Raw genomic sequence first — 14,730 nt, forward strand, 5'->3', positions numbered from 1 at the left:
CAGGAGTCGAATTTGGAGAAGAATTAATGTCCGTGACTGATTATACAACCAAACGGAGGCTCTCCCTTTGGATAGATCTGTTCTTGGGAGAATTTCCAGCCATCGGAAGGAGATTTCTGTCCAAGATTCGACTCCAAGAGCGGAGGATTGGTTCCAAAGATCACTCGTCGTATCGAGATAAGCATTCCCTTTTACTTTCTTGGGTTGAATCGGGATGTCTTTAATCTTCTTGTCTTCGATTCTTTCCTCGGTTTCTATGGGGTAGATTCTTTGTTCTAGGAAGGAGGGAGTATTTGTGATATAATTTGATATAAGATTCATGGATTTGCCATCCTCTTGATTCAAGGATATTGTATTATTTTGTATCAATCAATCTTGTATGGATTATTTTATTTTGTGCCTAATTACCATTCTTGATTGGTTGTTTGTATTTCTTGTGGAATCTTGCCAAGGAATTTGCTAAATCGTATGACCGAGGGGCGTTGTGACAAGGTTGCCCCGCTAACTGACTTTTTAGGGAATCACCTTTAGGGATAAAGCAAGAACATACAAAGAAGTAGAAAAGATTGATATGCTTAATTCTATATCTTAAGGTGAATTGATTAGTGATGCGTTTCTATGTCGTATGACCGAGGGGCGTCGTGACAGGGCTGTCCCGCTAACGGACTTCATAGGGATCATGGCTCTTTGATCTCTTAGGGTTTAGATGTGAGTCCTTGACTGGTGTTTTCTGCAGAAGATAACCGGTGACTTCTTATGAATACATTTCGATTGAGGACAAGAATTGGTAGATTGTTTTACATCGATGAATATCAAAAAGAAACCAAGACTCCTAGAACCTTATTAAAACTAAATTTCTGCATTCAACCCTTACATCTAATCTTTAGTTGTAAATGATCTTTTAATCGTTCGTTTAGCTAATTTTCTTTTGAGAGATCTCTAGTGATTATAACCAGTCCCTATGGATATGATATTTTTATTATTACTGACGGCGTACCCGTACACTTGCGGTTCGTAACAAGTTTTTGGCGCCATTGTCGGGGGTTGCGCTTATAACATTAGAGATTATCATTTGAGTTAGACTAAACTTTTCTTCTTTTTTTTCTTACATCTGACTTGTAACTAGGTTTCTTGTTCTGTTTTGCATTCTTTCATTACATTCTTTCATTGCATTCATTCTTTCATTCGTTCATTACATTGTTCTTTAATTCTTTTTGTAAACTGCATTCTTTCTATTCTTGTATTCTTTTCTTTTCTTTGTATCAAATTCTTTGATCCTGTTCTTGTATGCGAAGATCTAATCTTACAGGAGAATTACTTCCTCTTGATCCCAAAATTGATAGAACATTTCATAGAAGGAAAATCTTGCAAAGACATCAAGAAGAACAAGAACAATCAACAATGGCTAATAGACCACTTAAGGATTATGCAGCACCTTATGCTAGAGGGTTTCACTCAAGCATTACAAGACCCTCTGTTGAAGCAAATAACTTTGAGATCAATCCTGTAATAATCAATATGGTGCAGCAAAATCAGTTTGGAGGTGGACCGCATGAAGATCCTAATCAGCATTTGGAGGTCTTCTATGAAATCTACGATACCATGAAAATGAACGATGTTCCTTCAGAAGCAGTTAGACTATTACTGTTTGAGTTTTCTTTAAGGGATAGAGCTAAACAATGGTTGAATACGTTACCCCCAAATAGCATTTCCACTTGGGAACAATGTGAGCAGTAATTCTTAGATAAATTCTATCCTCCTAGGAAGACAACTCATATGAGAAATCTTATTGCAAGCTTCAGACAATCCGATTTGGAATCTTTATTTGAAGGATGAAATAGATACAATAATATGCTCAGACAATGCCCACATCATGGTTTAGAGAAATGGTTGGTGTTACACACTTTTTATAATGACATTAACTATCATACTAAAGTGTCCCTAGATTCAGTAGCTGGAGGGGCACTTATGAACAAAAGTTTAGATGAAGCTGAAGAAATCATTGAGAGTGTAGCGCAGAATCATCATCAATGGCCAACAGAGAGAAGTGGAGGCTATTCTTATTCAAACCCAACAAAGGCATCAGGAAAATTTGATGTAGAAGCAGTCACTCTAATGACTGCAAAGCTAGATGCTCTTACAAAGAAACTAGAAAACATGGGGACTAGCACTAATACAGTAAATCAGTAAATGCCATAGTATGCTGTTATGAAACATGCGGAAGTTCTGATCATTCTCAAGACTCATGTCCTTTGGGAGCTATCTCTGCACAAATAAATCAGTTAGAGCAATGTGACACTATCATGGGTTTTAATCAAAGGCAGAACAATTCATATTCTAACACATACAACCCTGGGTGGAAGAATCATCCTAATTTCTCTTATAGAAATAATCAAGAACAAGAACCATCCATGGGAGGCAAACATAATTTCTAATCTGGACAACAGAATTTTCAACAACAACAATAATCTTCTCAAGGCTATCAGTTTTCTAAAATTGAGAAGATGCTTGAAGAAATTATCTCCAATCAAACTGAAATGAAGCAAGACATTTTGAAGCTAACTCAAAGAATAGATAATTCTGAAAAGAATCAAAAGATTCAAGATAGCCAAATTGCCTAGCTAGCCTCATCATCTTCAAGAGCACCAGGGCAATTTCCTGGAAAATCGGATGTTAATCCAATAGAGCATTGCAATCGGATTGAGCTTAGGAGCAGGTGGACCTTGGGGGATCCTCAAGTGACTGCTCCAAAAGGGATGAAAGCTGAAGAAGAACTCTCTCCTCCAGCACTTGAACCAAATCAGATTCAAGAAAATGAGGAGAGTACCATTAAGGTTGAATAAACTCTTCCACTAAACCAACAGAGTCAAGTAATCCCTTTTCCTCAGAGATTAGTAATGCTAAAGAAGGATGAAGAGTTTGTCAAATTTTTTGATAAAGTCAAAGAAATTTGTGTTGAAGTGCCTTTAATTGATGCAATTATACAAATGCCAAAGTTTGCCAAATTTCTGAAGGACATTATATCGAATAAAAGAAGAAGGGGAGATATTGAGACCATTGCACTTACCGAGGAATGCAGCGCTTTATTTAAGAAGAACATACCCCCAAATCTTAAAGATCCAGGAAGCTTTTACATTCCTTGCAACATAGGATCTGAATTCATAGAAAAAGATTTTTGTGATTTACAGGCAAGTGTTAGCCTCATTCTCTATTTAATCTGTAATAAGTTAGGTCTAAAAACCATGAAACTTACTACCATGACACTACAATTAGCTGATCATTCTTGTAGATATCCCATGGCCATTATTGAAGACGTGCCGGTAGAGGTTGGTGGGATTACAATTCCCACATATTTTGTAGTTCTGGATATGGTAGAGGACCCAAAGATTCCAATCATATTAGGAAGACCCTTCCTTGCAACTGCTGGAGCAATAATCGATGTTAAAAATCATAAGCTTTCATTGGTAATCGGTAAGGAAAGGTTGGAGTATGATTTGTCTAACTCTTCTAACCATGTCTCTTCTTTCTTATTAAGTGTTCGTAGCGGGGCGGATAATTATCAACTTGAGGAGTGGAATTTCCATCCTCATGGGAGGCCACCGGATGAGAAACATGATCCGGCGAGCGATTTTGGGAGGAGGTCTCCCAATAAAAATGAGAAATATGTTTGCCCTCCTAGGGCAAGGAAAAGAGAACGGAACTACGAAGATTGGTCGAGCTAAAGACCTTAAACAAGTGCTTCTTGGGAGGTAATCCAAGGGTTCCTTTAGTATTTTTTTGTTTCAAATTTTTTTTAGTAGTACTTTTAAAGTTGTGTTACTTTTGTTTTCAAGTCGAAATTTTGTTTTCATGAGCTGGCCATGACTATTTCATGGGCATGGAAGCATTGGAGAATCAGGGAAGGAGTAGAACTATCCTTTGGAGCAAAACAGAGCTTGGCCGTGTGTCAAACACGACCGTGTATGACTTGCAGAGAAAGAGGATGCATGGGTTGTGTCTCTAAGACATAGCCGTGTAAGGAGTGAGAAGAAAAATTGCTCGGCCGTGTACCAGACACGGCCATGTGATGATTCCTGAAGAGGAAATGTGCTCAGTCGTGTCCCACACACGACCGTGTAAATATCCAGAGGAGGAGTCTGCACTGCCCGTGCCATCCAGCATGGCCATGCATGGCTACCCAAAGAGGAAAATGATGAGGCCGTGTCTCACACACGATCGTGTGAGTTGTACCGAGAATGAGATGGATGTGGCCGTGCCAATTGGCACGCCCGTGCTGACCAACCTGACAAGGAGAGGGTCGGGGTCGTGTAGATCTACACGACTCGTATAGAGCCATTTGCTTTGGCTGTGTCTAGAAGACACGGCCAGACCTAGGCCGTGTCGGCCATACACACCCCTCATCCTCAAGACATTCCTCTCTTCCAAACTCCTCTCTTCTTCGATCTCTCTTCTAAATCTTCTCAGACCTAGATATCAAACTTGTTTCTCTCGAGAAACTTCATCAAGATCTGAATTCTAAGAACACTTCTCTTTTCTCCTATCTTCAAGGTCCTTAACTCCTAGTCCCAAAGATCTAGCAAAAAGCAAAGGAAAGAGGATAGCACGCGACGAAGGTAATGACAATAAATTCAATATTATTTTTAGAAATGAAGATCATATGTCTAGATTTGAAATTCTTGTCAACAGAAAGATTGTGTGTACATGATATATGGACCCAACTATTTTAGACATGTTAGGAATTAGGGACGATATAGATTGGATGATTGGGTCCCTTGATTGGAACGATATTATGTATACACATCTACCTACATATCCTTGTATCATACTGGAGTTTTTGAGCTCACTAGATATTCACTTTGCTAATGAAGATGATTTTGTTGGCAAAATAACTTTTAGACTCATGAACTAAGAGTTTCAGTGGACATTTAGTGATTTCAATAATTGTTTAGATTGTTTACCGGTAACTCTCGTAGGTTTGACTCAAGATTTAATTGGAATCATTTTTGGAATTTGATTACTGGATTAGATCAACCTTATGAGCCCTCTAGAGCTAAAGCTTCTCATATGCAAAACCCCATTTTTAGATACTTGCATCATGTTATGAGTAAAACTATTTTTGGTAGAGGGGAAAGTGATGGAGTTATAAAGAAAGTAGAACTTTATGCTCTGTGGGCTATGTTACATAAGGTTGACTTCGATTCTGGTTTTCATTTTTTGCAAGCCTTGGTGAGAGCCGGGAGGGCATTCTCGAGATCAATTATTTTTGGTGGGTTAATTACTCAAATAGCTATAAATTTGGAACTTGATCTAGATGGGTTGGAGGTTGTTCATGGCAATGACATGATTGATATTGATGCATGACTTGCTATGAAAATGATTTGTTGGGATGAGAATGGTTCTGCCTTCCCTAGGAAGAATGATTTTTCTTTACCCCTTCCTTATCCCGAACACACTTCTATCCGCGACCCTGCTAATTGGGTAATCACTGATAGAGATCCTGAGAATGTCCCTTCCATATCCGGAGACACAGAGCCCCACCTTGAGCCCTCATCATCTGGACATCCGTAGCCTTCCAATCATCCGGAACTTGCTAGGCACTCTTTTACCTCTGGTACGGGTAGCTCCAGATTTGATTTCTCTAATTTCTGTGCATCTCTAGACTTGCTTCATGAGAAGCAGGATGCCCAATGAGTAATGTTGGAGGGTCGCTTTTCTTTATCAGACAACCAATTTAGAGAAGTACGGAATCATTTTCAGTTCACGAGGAACTTTCAGGGTCAAGTGGCTGAATTTGTTCAGGATTATGATATTGATCAAGCTAGAATGAGAGAATTTATGCAGGGCATGACTATTACTAGTCAACAAGTAGATGCCCTCTATGAGTATCATAGGATCCTGAGTGAGACTCCAGATTTTTCCAGCTTTCCCATTGGACGTCCATGCAGACCTCCTTTCCCTCGTCCACCTCCACCGCCATATTGATTTCATCGGGACGATGAAAAGTTTAAGTCTGGGGGGGGGGGGGGTTTGCAACCTGAAATTTTTTGCATTTTTATTTCTACATTTTCAGTTTGTTTTTATTTTTACTTGTTTTTCTTTGTTTGGATTATTTTTGATAGTCACTTGACTGTCTTTTGAAAAATTATGTGGCATCCCCATTGAAGAAAACATCAATCCTCACTTTTATGCTTACTTGTTCAAAAGAAAAATTGTTAGCACGTTCTTTATCTTGATTCATGATATTGTAAATGATGCTAGTATGTTTAGTGTACCTCTTTTCTTTATCTTGAGTAGCATGATGTGAGCTAAGTATGATATAGAAATAAGTTTGAGTTTTGGCCTAACCTTAAGGATCTTACCTTCACTTCACTTAACTTGAGCTTGAATAGTTGATATCATTGAAATAGTCATGATTCATCCTATTTGTTTAGTACTTGGTTTCCATGGTGATTTCTCAAACTTCATTTTGGTTACTAGATGAGGTTCAAATCTTGAAAGCTCATTTGGAAAAATCAAAATATCCCAACTTCTGTGCCTATGAACTTATGTGTTTAAGTGTTGCACAATGCAATCACTTAGTGAAAAAAAGGTGCATGATGAAAAAAAAAGAAAAAAGTGTGTTGAAAAAAAAGGGATATACAAATAGTTGTCGTGAGTAAAAACTAGCAAGTCACCCCTTTGAGACCGAGTTAGGTTACTGGGGAAATGACTTCTATGGTTCTCCTGATATCGAGCACGCCTTTGAGACCCTGGGTTGATTGAGAAATATGAGCCAAGTGTGTGGCAGGTAAGTGCCTATCACCGGAAACATTAGAAACTCAATGGAATGACGACTTGACTAGGACAAAGATTGAAACTTGAAGGGTTTTGAGTTACTTATTTGCACCGTGCACAGGAGACTTATGCTTAAGCCATAATTGGTTTGTTTCTATGATCATACTTATTAATGAAACTTTTAGATAGAGTTAGGAAAGTACATTAAGGATCATGATGCATTATTGAATACATGAATCTTGATTGCAACATTTTGCTTGAGGATAAGCAAAAGTCTAAGTCTGGGGGTGTGATGTGCGTAGATTTTATACACTTGTTTAACATGTTTTAACGTACATTCTTATGTTTTATACATGCTTTATCTATGCACTTTCACGTCCCTTGCTTTGCTTTTAGCATAAATATTTTTCTTTGTTCGGAGATCTACTTTTGTGTGTTTTATATTTTCAGGAGTCGAATTTGGAGAAGAAATGATATCTGTGGCTGATTCTACAACCAAATAGAGGCTCTCCCTTTGTGGAGATCTGTTCTTGGGGGAATTTCCAACGATCGGAAGGACATTTCTTTCCAAGATTCGACTCCAAGAGAGGAGGATTGGTTCCGAAGATCACTCGTCGTATCGAGATAAACATTCCCTTCTACTTTCTTGGTTTGGATCGAGATGTCTTTGTTACGCAACCGCAAGTGTACGGTTTCGTCGTCAGTAATAAAAATATCAAATCCACAGGGACTGTTGATTAAGCACTAGAGATGTCGCAAGGTAAGTTATCTAGACAAACCTAAGATTGGTGAGAAAGGAGAGTAAGAGAGAGAGAAGAGGAAAGTGAGAAGAGAGAGAAGAGATAGAATCGATCTTGGAGGGAATGAGCTTTGGGATATGGATTCTAGGATTTCGGTTCCATTGTAATACTAGGAGATACTACATAGATTGCTTAGTTTCTATCCTCTATGTCAATGCTCTTGTAGGAAGTTAGATTGGCCAGTATCCCTAAGTATCACGTAGAGACGATCCCTGTGAAATCCTGTAACGGTTAACCCCCCTGTCACGAGGGCGCCTCGGTAGATCACTGGGATACATATCTAGTAAAGAACAATAAGGATAAGGGTAGAGGTTCGGTACGGTTACCTACTTCCATATGGAGGAATTACCTCTCCTTTCAAGAGAATGTCCTACACGTCCGTGAACGGGTTACCCTTGTCACTAGGCCCCCTCGGGTATACGATCTAGAGCACTCTCTTTACGAAAGCAGCAGTTCCTAAGGGATTGTCTCTCCTTTTGAGGGAACATCTTAGATGTCCAGAAAGGGTTACCCTTGTCACTAGGGTACCTTGGTCAATACGCTCTAAGGTATCCCCTTTGCGAGATCAACAATCCTCCATATCAATCAATCAAAGAATAGAAATATAAACATCTCACACAAGCATGAACAAGACATTAACAAGTCATCATATAGAAACAAAGTGAATCTACATAGTTCTACATCTCCATCACATTACAAATACTCCTTAGTCCTAGAAGAGGAAGTCTACTCCATTGTGGGGGGGAAACAACCCCAGAACATAAAGAAAAGCATACTTACAACCCTAGATGTGAGAAGAAAGGGAAGAAGAGATGCTTGCCGATGATTCTAATGTCTTGGGGATGCCTCTTTGCTCCGGAGATGGACAGATCATGAAGGGACGGCGGTGGATGAAGCTCAACAGCTTTCCCCAAGGGGAGGGACGAAGTCCCGAACCAAAGATAATCAAAGAATTGGGTTCTTGAGTTTTTTATACCTCCTCCACGCTGCCCAGGAAAACCAGGATTTACAGGTGTCTGGTAAATAAGATTTTTCACCCATTAAACCAGGTTTTCTCATGATTCACCCTGAAACAAAGTTGTATCCCTTGAAATTATCTTCAATCTGATACTTGGATCAAGCTCTGGCTCAAACCGAGCCAAACGTTATGGCGGTTCGAAGTTTGGTCTGCAGTCTGGGCGGAGGTCCAGTTGAACTCGCGGTTGGGAGGCATGCCCGTGCCATTTATCATGGGAAAACAATTCTTTCTCTCTGTTAGATCTAAATCAAAGTTGTAGATCTTGAAGTCAGCTACGTTTCGGTATAAATAACGTCCTGAAAATCCAAAGGAACGTAAAGTTATGGCCAAATTACTAACGGTCTAAAATCTGCCTAGAATTCAGCACAACCCTGTTTTGGCATGGCACGACTCGTATTCTTCGTCACACGGCTGTGTGGAATCCACACGGTCTCACACGGATCCTTCTTGGATTGATTCACACAGCCGTGTGAGGTTGCACGGCCGTGGCCTTCTTCGTCTCTGCCGAGGTCACACGATCGTGTGAATTCACACGGCCGTGACCTTCTCTGCCTCTGGAATGTTGCACGGCCGTGCCATTTGGCACGGCCGTGTGCTGCTTGGCCTCGAGACGATTAGCATGGCCGTGCCATTCGGCACGGCCAAGGCCCTCTTCATCTCTGGATTGCAAGCACGGTCGTGCCATTTGGCACGGCCGGAACATGCTCATGGCCACACGGCCATGTGGCCTTGCACGGCCCAAGCTCCTGTATGCACTTTTGCTCTATTTTCGCTCCAAATAACGTCCTGTCAACAAGAAAACAAGCAAAGAGCAGATCTCCGAACAAATATAATGAAAGTATGACATTATAAAGAAATATGGTGCAATAAACATAGAATATGCTATGAAATACAAGTAGATGTGCGTCCAAACATGCATAAATGATCATAAGATCTACGCACATCACACCCCCATGCTTAAACCTTTGCTTGTCATCAAGCAAAACCTGCAATCTAGATTCATGTGGTTAGATAGTGCATCATAATCTCTAGTAAGCCAATCTACTTCTATCAAATAATTTCATTGGTGAGCAAGATACAAAAGTAGTTTAAGTATGACCTAAGTAGTAGTCCTCCGTGCTCAGTGCAAAAGTGGCCTAAATTTATCAAGTTTCAATCCCTAAGTCTAGTCAAGTCGTCATAAAATTGTGTTCCTTATGCTTCCGGCGATAGGCATTTACCTGCCACACGCAAGGTTCGCTCTTCTCAAAAATGCTATGCATCGTCTACACAAGGTCTCAAAGGAATACTCAGTATCAAGAGAAACATAGCATTTATTTCCCCAGTAACCTAACTCGGTCTCAAAGGGGTGAATTGCTAGTTTCCACTCACGACAACAAATTTTTTATCCCTTATTTTTCTTCTTTTTGAATGTTTGCAAAGTACCAAACTTGAACAAACTTTCAATTTTTTTTTTGGGGATTAATTTTTTTCAAAATGAGCTTACATAATCTGAGTTTATCTAGTAACCAAAATGTAGTTAAGAGGTCACCATAGAAGCATAAGTACTAATCCAATTCTATGAATCATGACTATTTTAGAGTTATCAACCATCAAAAATAGGCATAGTGTATAGAGATCCTAAAACAAGGCCAATACTTAAACTCTTATAGTAAAAGCATTGCTCACTTCATGCTATCAAAGATAGAAAAAGATATATCACTAAACATACTAGCACCATAAGTAACACATAAAATCTAGAATAAACGTGCTAGTATTTTGTAATAAGGAAAAAGAAATCATAATGTGATGTAAGATGCAACTAGCAAAAATTTTATTATGCAAAAAGAAATAAGCAAAAACTAAAAATCAAATGCATCCCCCCAGACTTAAACTTTTCATTGTCTCAATGAAAACTAAAAATAAAGTGGAGGAGATTAAAAGTAAGAGAAGTTACCAAATGATGCGTGCCAAGTATCCATGTCATTAACTTCTCCATCATGTAGTTGCACTCCTCCTAATCTTTGAGTCCTCATTAGATTCATCGAAATCTCGCTCTTGGAGGGGTAAGATATTTTAGAACTCTCTTACCAAGGGCTCTTATTATGGAGGGAGCTTTCATCAAAAGGTGAAGAGTAACTCTCTCCATCTTCATCTTCTTGGAAATTCTTTCAGGAGGTCGAAGACGGTTCAGGTAGAGCTTCCAATTATAGGCCCCATGAAAATCTGCACATGCAAAGAAAATACAAATCTCCCGCAAACGTATTAGATAAGATAGAGTCATAATCATATTAAGATAAGCAGAATAAGAAATAAAAACTGAATCACATCCAACAAAGTCAATGACAGGTACCTCTATAAAATTTTCCAAAAGATCACAAGAAATACTAACCTTACTTTGCTGAGAGTACCTGAAATTTTTAAACATGTGGATGTGACTTCCTCTGAATCAAATGATGGTTCTGGCTCTGACTCTGGTGTTGGTACTTCCAAAGGTGGTGATTCTTGAGACTCTGCTAACTCTGCACAAGTCCCTACACATGGATCCACAACATGTTCAATTCTTGCAACTCTCATAATCTCTAAAGGTTGTGTGGATTAAGGAGGTGATTCTTGAGATGTTGTTTCCACACCACAGCTTCCTACATTACCTTCCAAATCATCATTATCAACACAAGCATCGAAAAATAAACTAACATCTATATCTTCAACAAGAGAATCAACTATAGGAGGATCATTGACTTCATTTAGATTTTTACGTTGATCTACCTCAATACATTCATCATCTGAAAATTAAATATCACTATAACATCCTGTAAAATCTGGAGGAAGATTTGAAAACTTGTTATCCACTGCATTATTATCACAATTCTCATCTGAAGAGTCCTCATCTTCATATGTATCCAGAAATCTACACTCAACCATATTAGTGTCACAGAATTTGCCAAAGTCTTCGTTTTCATTGACCCTCACTAGCCTTTGTGGAAAAGGAACCTTTAGTGAAGGTCCTGGGAAATGTTGAGCATATGGCTGAGGTTCAAATTACTTCTCTAGTGATGGTTTGATCAATCATTGAGGGAAAGGTACTTGTGGCATTTGGGAACCTCCTGGAATAATGGAACTGAGTTCATGTGGTCTTCTATTGTTCTTCTCCTCAATTCTATACAAGTCATTTTTCAGAAGTTCTTCATGATTCTTGCCGCTCCTCAACTTACTATCATTACACTTTTCACTAGATCTTATTTGTGTAAAAGGGGGATCTTCTTTGAACCATTTTGAAACTATGCTCTCAATCTTTGCCCCCAAATATTTAAACTCCTCATTCTGTGACTTCCGAATTTCAACATTCTTGGATGGTTGAACTGTATTTCGTTTGACAGACTCTCTAGTATTTATGGCTTGCACTTCTTGAATATTTGAAGGAGATTCCATCCAACTTTTATCTGACCATTCTTGGAGATTCAATGTCACTTGATCAATCAATGTATATGATTTGTCCACACTTTTATTCATAAAAGAACCTCCAGCTGATGAATCCAAATAACATTTATCTGAGAAAGAAATTCCCCTATAAAATATGTGCAGGGTAAGCCATTTTTCCAAGCCATGGTGAGGGCACTGCCTTTGTAGACTCTTGAATCTGTCCCATGCTTCAAATAAAGATTCTCCATTTGCTTGAACAAAATTTGTGATGCAACTCCTCATGTAGATTGTTCTGCTTGGAGGGAAAAAATGATTCAGAAATTGTTGCTCCAATTGTTCCCAACTTGTGATGCTTTGAGGACAAAGAGAATATAACCAAGTCCTTGCTTTATCCTTGATACTGAAAGGAAATGCCATCAATCGAACTGTATCCGCTGACACTCCTTCATAGTCCACCATATCACAAAGCTCTAGAAATCTCTTAAGGTGCAGATAAGGACTTTCTGATACTTCTCCTCCAAATTTATAACCTTGTATCATGGAAATTAACTCTGGGTGTAGATGGAAACTTTCTACTTCAATATGAAGCTGCATAATAAGAGATAAAAATCTTGCAGAAATGAGTGCAGAGAAATCTCTTAAGGCCCTGCTTGACATGTTAGTGTTCATGGTATCTATGGAAAAAAATTTTATGAGAAGAATTTAAAATAAAAAATGAAAGACAAGAAATAAATTGCTATATGAAAAACAAAAAATAAATGCAAAATTTAAAGACAAGAAAGAAAATACATATTTTAATTTAATTTTATTTTTTTGAATTATGAAAATGGAAAAATATAAATTATTCACAAATCTAGACTAACTAAATTGCTAATCTACTAATGTTAATGCGAACAGTCCCAGGCAACGGCGCCAAAAACTTGTTACGCAACCGCAAGTGTATGGTTTCGTCGTCTGTAATAAAAATATCGAATCCACAGGGACTGTTGATTAAGCACTAGAGATGTCGCAAGGTAAGTTATCTAGACAAACCAAAGATTGGTGAGAAAGGAGAGTAAGAGAGAGAGAATCGATCTTGGAGGGAATGTGCTTTGGGATATGGATTCTAGGATTTCGGTTTCATTGTAATACTAGGAGATACTACATAGATTGCTTAGTTTCTATCCTCTATGTCAATGCTCTTGCAGGAAGTTAGATTGGCGAGTATCCATAAGTATCACGTAGAGACAATCCCTGTGAAATCCTGTAACGGTTAACCCCCCTATCACGAGGGTGCCTCGGTAGATCACTAGGATACATATCTAGTAAAGAACAATAAGGATAAGGGTTGAGGTTCGGTACGGTTACCTACTTCCTTATAGAGGAATTACCTCTCCTTTCAAGAGAATGTCCTAGACGTCCGTGAACGAGTTACCCTTGTCACTAGGACCCCTCAGGTATACGATCTAGAGCACTCTCTTTACGAGAGCAGCAGTTCCTAAGGGATTGTCTCTCCTTTTGAGGGAACGTCTTAGACGTCCGGAAAGGGTTACCCTTGTCACTAGGGTACCTTGGTCAATACGCTCTAAGGGATCCCCTTTGTGGGATCAACAATCCTCCACATCAATCAATCAAAGAATAGAAATATAAACATCTCACACAAGCATGAACAAGACATTAACAAGTCATCGTATAAAAATAAAGTGAATCTACATAGTTCTACATCTCCATCGCATTACAAATACTCCCTAGTCCTAGAAGAGGAAGCTACTCCATTGTGGGGGAAAAACAACCCCAGAACATAAAGAAAAGCATACTTACAACCCTAGGTGTGAGAATAAAGGGAAGAAGAGATGCTTGCCGATGATTCTAATGTCTTGGGGATGCCTCTTTGCTCCGGAGATGGACAGATCATGAAGGGACGGCAATTGATGAAGCTCGACAGCTTTCCCCAAGGGGAGGGACGAAGTCCCGAACCAAAGATAATCAAAGAATAGGGTTCTTGAGCCTTTTATACCTCCTCCACGCTGCCCAGGAAAACCATGATTTACAGGCGTCCGGTAAACAAGGTTTTTCACCCATTAAACCAGGTTTTCTCGTGATTCACCCGGAACCAAAGTTGTATTCCTTGAAATTATCTTCAATCTGATACTTGGATTGAGCTCTGGCTCAAACATATCCGAAAGTTATGGCGGTTTGAAGTTGGGTCTGCAGTCTGGGCGGAGGTCCAGTTGAACCCACGGTTGGGAGGCACGACCGTGCCATTTAGCATGGGAAAACAGTTCTTTCTCTCTGTTGGATCTGAAGAAAAGTTGTAGATCTTGAAGTCAGCTATGTTTTGGTATAAATAATGTCCTGAAACTCCTACGAAGCACAAAGTTATGGCCAAATTACGAACGGTCTGCAATCTACCCAGAATTCAGCACAACCCTATTTTGGCGTGGCACGACCCGTGTTCTTCGTCGCACGACCGTGTGGAATCCACATGGCCACACACGACTCCTTCTCGGGTTGAGTCACACGGCCGTGCGAGGTTACACGACCGTGGCCTTCTTCGTCTCTGCCGAGGTCACACGGCTGTGTGAATTCACACGGCCGTGACCTTCTCTGCCTCTGGAATGTTGGCACGGTCATGCCATTTGGCACGACCGTGTGCTGCATGTCCTCGGGACAATTGGCATGACCGTGCCATTCGTCACGACCAAGGCCCTCTTCATCTCTGGATTGCAAGCACGGCCGTGCCATTTGGCACGACCG

At 39.6% G+C, this 14,730-nt stretch overlaps 2 non-coding genes across 2 annotated transcripts; one reads left to right on the forward strand and one right to left on the reverse strand.

Annotated features, from left to right (window-relative positions):
• Positions 1 to 1,774: 1,774 nt before the first annotated feature.
• LOC121978951 lies at positions 1,775 to 1,880 on the reverse strand. The gene has a single exon (XR_006111266.1). It is a non-coding gene; the product is annotated as a small nucleolar RNA R71 (small nucleolar RNA).
• A 10,292-nt stretch (positions 1,881 to 12,172) lies between these two features.
• On the forward strand, positions 12,173 to 12,278 carry LOC121978826. Its single transcript, XR_006111168.1, has one exon. It is a non-coding gene; the product is annotated as a small nucleolar RNA R71 (small nucleolar RNA).
• Positions 12,279 to 14,730: the final 2,452 nt, after the last annotated feature.

This window comes from Zingiber officinale, chromosome 4B, assembly GCF_018446385.1.
Source record: "Zingiber officinale cultivar Zhangliang chromosome 4B, Zo_v1.1, whole genome shotgun sequence".
Lineage (NCBI taxonomy): Eukaryota > Viridiplantae > Streptophyta > Magnoliopsida > Zingiberales > Zingiberaceae > Zingiber > Zingiber officinale.